Here is a 14,101-nt window from a genome sequence, read left to right as displayed (position 1 = left end):
ATTTACATAAATGTTGCATGCGACAAATTTTTATATTTTATAATGCGCAATTATATTTACTCTTAAACAAAAAGTTTTTCTGAAATTTAATGGAATGGATGAATTTTGACAATTTCTTATTATAACCGCGTATAATTAAGAGAGCAAAATATAATTAGTACATTATTCTCACGGGAGACGATTCTATAAAGCTTTGCAAAATTGGAATTGTAATTGACGTTCACGTATACTTAAATCAATCTCCCACGTTTCTCGGGATAACCCATCAGTTTCTTAAAATAATTGGACTTTTGTAAACGGTTCTCTATGACATTAGGGTTGAGGGTTTTAGGGGCCCAACCTAAAACTTTTTGGCCGGCATTATTTAACTACGTTTTAATTCTTCAGCCGCGATCTAAAGGCTGAAACTATATTACAGGTATTGATTTTGTAGTATTAAATTAGGATCTTTTGAGTTACCGCCAGCAACAAAACTGTGGATGACTGTTTATATATCAAATGGGATGACTGTTTATATACCAAAATTGGTGCTTAGATTGGATGACAATTAAAAGGCTTAATAACTTAATTTATGTTTTTGCTCATACTCTTATCTTCCTGATTTTAGTAAAAGTTTAATAACATATTTTCAAAGAAAAACTCTTGTTAATATTGTGACATAAAAATAAAAATTGGGGCAGTGCCTTATATTATACGAACAAATGTTTATAAAGACGAAGAAGAATATAATTCTAGTGGAGACAAAAACAGTTTGTGGACATCCTCATATGTATGAAAACTACTCAATGTTTACGAGATTTTAAAACATACAAACAGACGTTCGAATAGCGTTGAAAAATTTTTTATTTAAAATTTGCTAAAAATTGGACTTAATATCAAATCATAGAAATCAATAGGAAAATCAATCCGTTGGAATCGAAATGAGAATGTTTTGATTTACTTTAAATATTGTTCACAAATTACGCATAAGTTATAGTATCTAGCAAATGCAATATTGTGTATTTTTATTACTGATAATTAAGAATAAGGCTGTCATAATTAAGAATAACATATTATTACTAAGCTAGAAGTGAATTTGAAATTTAAAGTTTATTCAATCCTGACAATTCTTTTTTTAAAATTCAAATTTATAATATATATGCACAGGGTGATTCAGAAAGTTATACAACAATATAAACCATTGGTTAGAAGATTGAAAATGGATAAAACATTTGTTCCAGACTGGGTGCCAAATTTCAATGATTTCCAAGTTCCAGAGATTTTAACGAATTTTCTCGAAATTTTTACTTATTCAAGGTTTTTGGATTATAACTTCCATTCTGAAAAAAATAGGAACTTCAAACAAACAGTTTCTGGAAGGCCTAGTAAAAGGCTTAAAATAAACATTCTGCTTGATTCTGTATTTTATGTACCTTCGGAATACTAAGCATTCAAACTTTAGAGAAAATCAAATTATTTCTTTGTTTTATTTTTTCAGTTTTTTCTAACTAGATAATTTCGTAAAAAATTCTTTAAAACTAAAAGAAGTAAAAAAAAAAATAAAAGAAGTTTTTTATAGAATTTGTCCCAGCTGTTTAAGCTTTAATTTAAGATATAGTACAAAAACCACAAATATTGTGAGCCACAAATTCAATTAAAATCAAACCAAATGTTGATAGAAATTAAATTAAAATTAATTTAATATTCCTTTATCAAAAAATTTACAAATTTCTCAATATAAACACTTCTTATGAAATTCACCTAATTTGGAAAAAATTTATGTTTTTCTTCTTAATTCTATTTCTTCAAAACTATTTCTATTCAATCGCATATTTCAAATTAATTTCTTTATTGGAACACCTCTTTAGTTGCATCAACCGTACACCAATTTTAGTTTTTGTAGAAATATGTTTGAAACTTATGCTTCCATTAAATTATTTATTAATTATTTATTAGCTTCAAAAGGTTAATACCATATTATTTTACATACTCCATTTTGTTCAAAAAAATTAAATTTTCCTATTAAAAAAATTTTCTTCAATTGAAATAAATGTCAAAATTTATATGGAATGTCTTTGAAAATTCACTCCAGCTGAATAATTTTAATAACTTCAGATGCCAAATGGTGTCCAGATTCCGAAAATATTTTTTTCAAATTTTTAAATTGCACCCCACGTGAGAAAAATGCATTTAAAAATTTCAAACCATATAGGTACCATTTCTTATAAAAATTGGCAAAAATAAAAAACCTATCAATTTTCTTTACCAAGAAAAGTTTCGAAAAAAATTTTTTGAATACTAGATTTTTTTTTGTTTTTCGTAATACAAAATTCTTGTTTTTCTTTTCAAAAATTTCAAATTTTTTAAAATCAATTTTTGTTTTTCAATTAAAAAGTTTGTATAAAATTCCGTTTTGTTATTATTTGTTACATTTCAATTAAATCATTAAAATTCAGATTTTTTATCAAAATGGTTCCTAAAAATGTCAACTGTTGTCATCAAAAATTAATGATAGTTGATAATTATAGCGTTTAAAATCAATAAAAAGCAAAAATAATGAAAAATAGTGCCTTAAAATCTTGGCATTGAAATGGTTTTAGTGCTACATCTTCTGTATGTTAACATAAAAAATTTTTTAATGTTTGAGAACTTAAATTAAAGCTTAGGCAGCTGGGCAATATTCTATAAAAAAAATTTTCAATTCAAATTCTCGAAAACCCTTGAGATTTCGCATCTACTCCGGAACAAAAGTTTTATCCATTTTCGATCTTCTTACCAATGGATTGTGTTGTTGTATAACTTTCAGAATCACCCTGTGTATATAATAATATTTTTGAAAATGTATACAGAAGACTTGTGCACATTGACTTTTTTCCTACACCAACTCAGTTGCAACAAATGCACTAAATGCTGCAATATTAAATTTCTTATATAAGATAATTTAAAAAAAAAATACGTAAAAATGTCTGGCAAATTTAATTTAAATATAAAAATTACATATAAAAATTTATAATAATATGTATATGAGAAAAGACCTCATTATAAAAATTATACATACATTATACTGAAGTAATATTCGTGATTAAGTAATTTAGTTTAAAATATTAAGACTTTCAGTCCCATAATAATACCCTGCATACAAGCATACAAGTGGACAAAAGTTAATTGATTTTAGAAGAAAAACAATTGTTGTGTTTTTTCATTTGTACTTTCTTAGTGTCCCATTTAAAACACTTATGTATATGAAAAAAATTTTAAACAAAAAGCAGCTGCTACTGTTATATTTTGTCAAGTGCATGTCTCATATCAATTTACAATCGATAAATTAATATTTTTTTTTTGTTTATATTTTAAATGTTTTATTAAAAAACAATTTTTAAACAGCCTTAAAAATTACTTTGAATTCAAAAAAGAAAAAAATCTATTATTTCAATGCTATTATTTTTTTTTTGGTCCACACTATACAATCATGTGGTGTAAAAATAAAGCAAGAATTCTTATTATAACACCTAATTACATTCACTTTCTTAAGTAATATTTTATGCAATTATACACAAATATATACATACAATGAAAATCTGTATATACACTTAAAGTTTTTGCAACCATTGATTCAACCATCATTTTTACCACTATTGTATTGTGCATATTTGCAAAACTATAAGGAAAAGAACAATCTTGGTTTTTTTTTTTTTAAAATAAGTGATCTTAAAAGTAGATTCTGATTTGTTTTAATGATGTCCATTAATTTAATTATTCTTAATTATATATTCAATAAATATAATATTATATATTCACATATTGTAAAAGAAACCTAATAGTTGTGGCCATCAATAATAAGGTCTTCTGAAGAAAATTTCAAAAACGAAAGCTTTTTTGAAAACATTTTATTTTATATTTTTTTTTTTTCAGTTCATATTAACTAATTAAGTGTCAGAAACATGGCACCGAAACGAGAATGAAGCCTACGATTCCGCCGCTACAAATGAATTTAGTGTTATGAAAATGAAAGTATGGCAAACGTCGAAAGTCGAACTTTGAACGTCAAAATTTCAAAACTACATTATACATATCGTTAAACTACGTGCTTGTAAGTGGATCAGAAGGATGCTATAGAGAAATCTCATTTAACTAGCCGCTTTGAATAATCCAGACTTAAAACTTGCGGTTACACTAAATCGGCATTGTCTCTAGAGGATTATTCTGAAAAACATGAATAAGTAAAATTTCATTTAGAACTGTCTTAGTTCGCTTACTTAAATTTATATTTTTTTTTATTTAGAAACCGTCGCGGTATCGTGATAATTTTTTAACAAAAGCCCGTATAACAACATTTTATCGGATTTTAATTTTTGTATAAAAGGGCTTGAAAGGACTCCAAATATCGACCTTTTCCAACGAATCGAAAGGTTTCTCAAATTCTTCTTTTAGAAATATTTGCGGGAGTTTTCTAAATAATTTCCAAGAAATTTACGATGATCATATTAATATTGTTTGCTAGCAAGTTCGGCAGAACTTGTTTTGGTTTTTTATCGCCTGTTTTTACTTCTTCATAAATTTAAAAATAAATTTCGGATACCTTAAAAATTTTTCACAAACATAAAGCTACAAAATACGCTAACACTGATATAAAAAATTTGATGTGGTCAGCACATAACCGACCGAATTGTGTATTGTCTAGTTAAATGAAAGTGTTACAGAATATTATAAAAATGTCTTTTAAATACTTCTTTCCAATTTTTAGGACATTAGTAAGCTTATAGTTAACATACCTAGAAAAATGTAAATTTGGCTCTTAGTAGAGTTTCGCTTTGTGCCACCCGAATTCCCTGAAATGCTCACCAGTTAGTTTCGGTAACAACCAAAACTCAAATATCAAATTTCAAGAAATTCCATCAATTCGTTCCGAAGATATGGAGAAAAATGTAAAATCGGCCCGCAGATCAGTTTTCGAGCCCTGATCTTTCCAAAAAATTTATATGTTCATTGTTTTAATAAGAGGAATTCAAATATTAAATTTCAATGAAATCGGTTGATTATTTCTCTTTATATACACAAAAATGTATATTTGGCCCGTAGTAAACGCCCAGTTTCGGGTGCCTGATTTCTTCCAAAACATAGGAATTTTCACGGACGATCGAGCAAAGCTCATATATGACATTTCAAGTAAATCGGTTGAATATTTTCTTCAAAATGTTCAAAAATGTAAAACAGGCCCGCTAAAAAGTGCAGTTCCCGAGGCCTGATGTATCCCAAAAGTTGATGAATCCGTGCCATGGTGGAAATAAACTTACATATAAAATTTCATCAAAATCGGTTCAGCCGAACTTGAGATACACGCGTGCACATACAGACCGACAGACCGACAGGTTGCTAAAAATAGTTTATTTACACTTCCCTACTATGGAGAAGTACGTTCCCACCGAAAACTCGATATGCAAAATTTGTTGCCATCACATAACCTATCTATTGTTTACACAATACGGTCGGTAAAAAATTGTAGTAGTAATAAAAAAAAGGCAGTGTTATTGTTTTCGATTTAACTTGCAATGAAAGCTGTAATTTAATAAACCACATGTGCATAATAAAATGAATAAATGAGTTTATGAATAATTTTTTATACTTTCATATACAACTGGAGCTGTAAAAATAAATATAGGTTTAACTAATAGTCATTTTATATATAAAACAACTGCACAAAATGCATGCACATATTCATTACCAATTGTTTGTGCGAATTTATTATTAAAATTCATAGCACAAAAAAAAAAAAAAAACAAAATTATGATCAAAAATGACTTCCAGTTTTCAAATATTTTTTTGTAAATAATTTTTACGCACATTTATTTTGTACAGCCACTGTTAATTTTAATATTTTTGGTGAGATGCAAACAAAAAATTAAATAAAAGAACTTCAAAACAACATTTTTTTTTAGCCTTAGGCGCATTTTATACTCGATAAGTGATTTCTTATGACTTTAACACTTTTACATGTGTGAAAAATATATAGTGTATTGGAAATTTTATTGGTATGTAGTCGTAATATAATAAAGTGTAACAAAAATTGTCAATTAAAATATAAAATATGTCATTATGTAATTATAAAATTTTGCTTATTGTTAATTTTCGTTAATTTCTCTTTAAATTGTTACTTTTTATAGTTTCTGTGTTTTTTGGAAAGTGTTCAAGCCATAAATGCAAATTTTATTGATCACAAAGTTACAAAGTTGAAATAATTTTGTTTAGTGCTCATAAAATGTAAAGAAAAAAAAACATGGCCAGAAATTAAAATTTCTTTTTAAAATTAAACAAAATAAGAAAAAAAATTATTTAAGTCCGAGCAAGTTAATTGATAATTTAAATGGTAGCATTTTTTACCAAAATATTAAATGACCTCCAAAAATTTAGGCATACTTTAAAGTAATTTTCATTAATTTTTATTAACTGATTGCATCTTTCATAATTTAAAAAGTTGCCATCACAGAATAATTCAATTAAATTACTAAATGGAAACGATTATAAATAAGAACGAGAAAAAAAATAGAGTTGACTTTGTCAACTCTGTGATACCCGTACGAATTTGTTATCTTATGTGCGAATAACTAATGTGCCATAACTAACTATGGAGCAGACTATGACTTTAAGTTGCCGTATTTCCATATTAATTTATGCAAAATTTCAATACTATGCGTTTTTCAAAATACTGGTATTGCCAAACTACTATTGAAGTCGTATAGCAGCTACCAGAAAGAGCCAAGAAATTTTAGCGAATTTTATCAAGCACATCGGCCCTACTAATATATTCATTTGTGTGAAATTTCAATACCATAACTTTAATAGCTTGTGAACTATAGTCAAATAACTTTTGAAGCTGTATGGCAGGTACCAGAAGGAGCCAAGTAATTTCAACGACTTTTATGTGACACATTGGCCCTACTAATATATTCGTTTTTGTGAAATTTCAATAACATAGCTTTAATAGTCTCTGAAATATAGCCAAATAAATTTTGAAATTGTATGGCAGCTACCCGAACCGGTGGCCCGATCATGTCCAATTTAAATAGGGTTCTGGCATATACTATAATAAATCATTTGTGAAATTTTGGTGAACTTAGCTCAATTAGTTTTTGAGTTATCGTTGGGAAGGACAGACGGACGGACGGACAGACAAAGCTAAATCAACTCAGAATTTGAAGCTGATCAAAAACATACACTTGAATCTATATCTAAGACCGTTATTTTTTAGCGTTACAAACGGTAAGGCAAATTTAGTATACCCTTCGAACATACATTCGTACGGGTATAAAAACATTTAGAGGAAGAAGGCATCATGCACAAGTGACTTTTAATGATTGAAACGTACGTTCGAAATCTTCGTGCTATTAGCCATGAGTGTGGAAGTTTTGTATGTTAACAGAATTATTTGTTGGAATTGAAAACTTAATTAATTTATAAGATATTTACGAATAATAAACCCATTTTTAAAGATGACTTTTTTCTTTTTAGGAACAAAATAATATTATATCTTCATTTTGTTGAAATTTTCCATGATTCTTTTGCATAAATTTGGATGAATTTTGTTGATACAGCTCTTAATTTTCTCCTTCATGACGTGGGTGGTCATGGGATTTTTGAAATAAATCTTAGACTTAAAAACACCCTAAAGAAAAAAATCCGACGGCGTTAAATCATGTGATTTGGGCAGCCAATTCTGATCAACAAAATTTGAAATTATTTGAGTTTCATATTGAAAAACATTTATTGTACTGCATTAATTCAAGAAACTCAAGAATTTATAATTTCATTTTATCTCTGATGTTAAAAGTTAAACCGAGTTAGCTTTCAATTCCCTAAACTATACTGTCTGTTCTATACAACAATTATAAATCATAGTTTCTATACCAGTATAAAAAGCTTAAAAGATACAACTAGTTAGAAAAAGTATATAAGGAATGTGTATACTATTTCAAATAAAGCATATTGCAAAAAAGATTCTAATAATGAGGACCAAGAATTACAGAATATTTTCTTGTATAATATTAACCAGACGGAAAATGAGTGACATAAGCTATTAACATTTACAATAATAATTGTATATCGTTAATGTTATATTTTATTGTTACAATAATTGTTATTGTCATTTTATCGCATAATCAATATTGCTATATCATCATTATCATTACATTATTCATCTTTACATTTACATGTAGGCATTTTGATTGCATAATAATTATTGTCTTCATATTTTATTATACAATTCTACAAATATATACTTTGTATAATATATTCGTTCTTATTATCCTTGATCATTATCCTGAACATGTTAACTTTTATTTTTATTTCTCCTATACTACAAATGTTGTAAATCCTTTGTTTTTATTTTTCTACTGTTTTAACAATAAAATATCTTTCGTTTATATTTTTCTTTTCTGTTCCGGACTTGTTTAATTCAGGAACACATTAAATATAGAAGAAAAAAAAGAAAAATTCTGTAGAAAAAAAAATATTATTATTGTTTTTTTTATTTATGAAAAGAAAATTATTTGTATAGGTAGGCGGCAGCAGGCGGATAACGTAGGCATATGTAAGAATAAGACAAAAACAAAAAGAGAAAGGAAGAAAACAAAAATATGCTTGATAAGCATAAAAAAAAAAATAATGTAAGAAGTCCTTTTGTTTCATTCAACATTATTGCTTTCTTTTTCTTATATTTTCTCTTTCTTCTCGTTTTTCTTTATTTCTTTTTTTGTTTTTTGTTTCATAAGAGAAAGCTTATTGTTTTATATTTTCTTTTAATCTTGGCTTTTATATTTTATCACATATTTTTTTTCTCTATAGATTTTTCTACATTTAAAATCTATGTGTATAGTAAAATCCTTTGTTTATTTCCTTCTTTTTTTTCGAAAGTTACAAGGAAACAATAATTTCGGCTCCATAATTTTTTTTTCATAATCTTACTATACGAAATAACCATGGAGCATGTAACAATTTGTTTTATATTTGTTTTCCTATAACTTATTCTTATTTTTATATTGTTTTTAGAAGCTTTTACTTTTACTCATCAAAAACAGGATCTACTTATGTACATACATCTAAAACAATAATAATGAAAAGATGCATAATGTTCAGTATGATGTGATTTTGAAAGATTTTGACTTTGAAACAAAAACTTGGTATTACAAAAATTTTATTTAATATTATACGAATTTTTAAGATAAATTAGTAAATTTTATAAAATTAAATATTTAAGTTAGAAGAACTTAACGTGCACATGGAAGCAAGTTGTAAATTATTTTGTATATGTGATTTATGTAGCAGTAATTTTAAATATTATTCAGGTAATTCTTTCCTTCTTATTTGTATATTTGAATATGTGTCAATACGTCTCAAAGCTAATAACAGCAATTCAAAATTTTCTAACAAAGTATTCTAAAATTCCAGTATAAAATTTCTAGCGTTAACCGAGATTAAATTTTGCTCGACAAAGCGTGTTTGGCAGAAATATTTCTCTATTAATTAAATAACCTTGCATTTTGATAATTTTAACAACCTTAAATTATTGAATATTTTAAAGAATTCGACAATTTTTAATTACTCATCTTAAAATTTTAAGAATTCTTCACACTATGATATTTATATTAAAAGCTTATCGCATCTCAAGTATAAGTCAAAATGATTGAATTTAAAATATTATCAATAGGGTATTAAAACAGACCAAGAGAAAAGTGGATTAATTTCAATCTAGTCTAAAGAGAAGGTTAATAGAATGTTTAAGACAATATAAAAACTACTAAACATGATTATGTTAAAATATGTAAATTACTAGGGTTTGGATCACTACTGTGCAAACAATTTCGAATTAAACAATAAAATCTCGTATTCCTTCCAAGTCTCTTACATGTTGCGATTGAAAACGCATGAAATTTTGATTTGAATGGAAGTCAAAACCGAACATCACGAACAACAGAACGTAATAAAACATTAATACCGTTTTTAATTAAAATTGATATTAAAAAATAAATATTAGAATTAAAAAATATTAATCTTATAGAATATTTGACAAACTGAAAGGGAAATCTTAACGTTTTAAAAGCTTCCAATTCGAAGATTGCAGAAATATTGAGTATATTTCACATAGGTTTGAGAATTCGTTATTTAGCATTGAGAGAATTATTGCAAGCATGCTAGGTGGATTTATTAAATTTAATTGAAACCATATATCATTGGCATAATTTTAAAATCCTTGTTGGTGCGACATAATATTTTCAGGCTTGTTTTTTTTTTTTCAAAAATTCGGTTAGTTCGAATTTCGAAAAATGGTTAGTTTATAAAATTATGGTTAGTTCTTCTTCTTGTTGTTCTGAAATATTTCTGCGAAATTTACTGTGAAAAAGATTAAAAATTGGATTTAGGCTTAAAAAGTAAAATTGCGTCCTTATAGATGATTGCTTTGTATTTTTCAACATATTTTTAAAATTTTATTTAATATTTTTATGTTTATTACTTTTCTCTATATTATTGCATTTAATAAATGAGTCTACGATTTATTTTACTGTCGTTAGTCATTCATCATTCTCTACTACCTGGGTACATATAGTCAATAATTTTCAAGGGCTATCTCTTTTGATTTTTGTTTTTACTTGTGTTCGCCTAAAGGCATTTAGCAGACTAACGTCTGTTCCTATCATAATTCTTTTTGTGTTTTTACGTTACTTTTCGGTGGAAATCTTCTCAAAAGCCGACATAAGTAAATCATACCACTAAAGGAAGACAATCTTTTGTTTTTAGTCCTTACTGCAATTATTTTGTTTTTTATGAATTTTCTTTTGTAAATTTACATTCAGGACAACAACAAGAGAAAAGAACTCTTGAAATAATTTTTTTTTGTGTTTTTTTTATATTTCTGATGTTCAAATGAAAATTCTTTGTTTTTTTTTGTTTATTGTCTTTTGTATATGTTTTTTTTTTTTGCACTCAATACACGAGTTTAAATTTTTTTTTCGTCTTATGTACGATTTTAATCTTATACGCGTTCTTATTACTATCATAAAGAACAACACTTACTTCAAATACACTCAAAGAAAATTTTTGACTTTTCATTTGAAATTCTTAAGCTGGAAGAATGAAAAATATTAAAGATGGTATGGTTTTCAAGGTTTCGTTGTTAAATTTAAAAATTAAATAAAATATTTTATATGAAAAAATTGCAAATATTACAAAATTTTACCTCGTCTTCTATTTTTTTCTGTACCATAACAACACCCTATTCGCCATTTTTATTTTTATCCTTTGTTTGAAGTTTTCCACGTTTTATTTTCTTTGTAAACTAAAGAATATGCACATGTATACGAATTACACATATGTGGCAGCCGCCATTTTGTAAAAAAATTTTATTCCTTTTTTGCTTTCAATATTTTTTTTTTATTTTTTTCCATATATTTTTTTTCTAAGAATATGAAAAATTAAAATTGTAATAAAAGTTGTAAAAGAAAGGTGAAATTTTTTGGATATTAAATTGTTTCTGAACTTTAAATGTAGTTACGTTAAATGTTTGTTAGAAATAGAAAAGGTTAGCGCCTAGAAATATGCAATCGGAGAAAAATCAATATTTTCATTGTCTTTACACTTATTCATAATAATTTCAATGGGAAATTATCGAAAATATTTTATTTTCATAATTATAACAATGGAATGAGCATTTATAGGGAAAAAAATTGCTGAAAATGCTCCTAATGAAATTAAAATTTTTATAAAATTCAAAATTAAGGGAAATGAGCAAACAATCTACTTTTTAAACATCTGAATATCATGAAACAAAAAATGAAGTTACGCTCATTGGAAAGTTACCTGTTTGACTTCTTATACCTTTTCCTGTTTTTACAAGGTACGCGCTACATATATATATTTTTATAAAATTTATCTGAATGAATCGCACAAGAGCCAGGAATTATTAATTTCAGTTTACGTCTTTGTGCACATGTTGAAAAGTGCACAAAGTTGCTTCGGCAAAAATTTTTATTTAAACAACGTTGTTGCTTGATTTTCTTAATTTCGAATTACTTTGAATAGAACTGTTAAATAGCATTAAGATTTAAGATTTCGGTGGTCCTAACAAATCATTTCATATGTTTAAAGGCAATGTATTTAGAGTTTATTAAGAAAAAACCGTTTACGAACAAGGTAATTTATCATTTTAGAAAGGAGAGCACTTCCAAAACCTGAAAAAAGTGAGTACATTCTCTATAATAGTGCAGTTCCTCCGAATATTTACACAGTGCTGTCAGATGCTTTAATACAACTCAAATCTTATAAATTTTATGGTTATCAAATTTTATAAATTTGAATTTATTCGTTACATTTTTCCTCACTCTCAGCTTTTCATTATTAATTTCTTATTTAAATTATGAAAATTCTGCAAAATTTTATGAAAAGAAAAATTAAAAATATTTTGTGTGACTCATGTGTGACTTTGTATTTTACAATAATTTAATTTTGCAACATAAAATCTATTTGATTTGAAAAATTTTTAAAAACTCATAACAATTTTACATCCAAGCAGATTTTTCTAGGTTAAACAATTTCAGATACTTGAATTACAATCAAAAGAAATAAAAGTCAATATTATTAACAATATTAATTTCAGATGAAAAATTCACTATTAAATTAATTTTGTTACTCCCTAACTTACACTCCCTAAAATGTATTGTTAAAGGAACTTAAATATTTTATACTACAACTCCAACAAGAATCTAATACTATTATTTAAAGGGCATATTTTGAAATACATTCAATCCAAATATAATTTTTCTTTTTGTACAATCCAACGGCTTTATAATAACGTAGATCAAAAGAAAGAAAAAAACAAAAATCGGGAGAAAAATTCTTATTTTTCCCTTGCATAAAGAATAAAGATTACAATAATTGCAATTAAGGAAAACGAAACATAACCTATTACTAATTCAGATCACCACCCATGAAGTACATAAGGCAACAAAAAGAACTACAACATATTATACTATACAAACCTTTAGACCCAAATTAGAGGGAAAAAAAATGGTACAGTAAAATAGTGCGCGCGGCGTGATCTAATTGTTCTTTGAAATGTAATTTACCTTTTTAGGGCTAGTATATACATTGATAGTCATTGCCAATTCTATTTAAATATTTTCGAAATAAAATTGTATTCTATAAACAGGGTGTGTAGGCTCGTGACAAAGCAATATTGAAATTTAATTTCTTCGTTACAGTTAACTTTCATTTACCACCTAAATTTCATTTAGAGTACTCATGCACAACAATATTGTCAACATGGTATAGTTATTCAATAAGCATGTTATAGCTTAGGTTAAACTTAGTCACTTTAATCCTCGATGCAACGAATAAAATGAATTTAATGCTATATTTTAATTTTCATAAAAAATCGCTGGTATAAGAATTTTAAAGCTTGGCTGTGAACATAACTGGTTTAATCCTCTTTAATTGTTACGTTTAAGATGATTGAATGAACTTTTTTTTGAAATTTTGATCTCAAGACAAAATCACAATGTTTGTTACATTTTCAAATATTTATTTTTTGTTTAATGCAGAACAAATTAACAGCAAAGTGACAAAGAAGAGATAAACGAATGTTCTCATAACATTTAAATTACGATGTTTTATATTAGAAATTCATTTTGTTTGCAAAATATGCTTTCGATTATTTTTAATATCAGAAAAATGCTGTGACAGTTTAATTAGTTAACTTGAACACCTTGTTACTGAAATAAATTTAAATTTTCTTATTAATTTTATCTGTTGCTCTCAATTTTTATTATTTCTACCATACAATTTTAAAAATAATATTATCATTTAAAATAAACACACTTAACTGTTGTATACATAAAAAAAATGTACTTATAAATTATAAATTGACATTTTATTGCAAAAAATCACTGTTATATAAAGACATTTTAAAACTACCATATAATTATAATAAACTGTTATAAAATAAACTGTAAAAACAAATAGTAATGAAATAATTTCCAAAATAAAAATAAACAATATAATAATAGGAGTTGCTACTACTCCAAAAAAATACAGTTAAAAACAATGTAAAGTCTAATAAAAATAACAAATGGCATAA

This window comes from Condylostylus longicornis, unplaced genomic scaffold, assembly GCF_029603195.1.
Source record: "Condylostylus longicornis isolate FDR11 unplaced genomic scaffold, ASM2960319v2 ptg000038l, whole genome shotgun sequence".
NCBI classification, from domain to species: Eukaryota; Metazoa; Arthropoda; class Insecta; order Diptera; family Dolichopodidae; genus Condylostylus; species Condylostylus longicornis.
Note: the sequence above shows the minus strand (reverse complement) of the source record.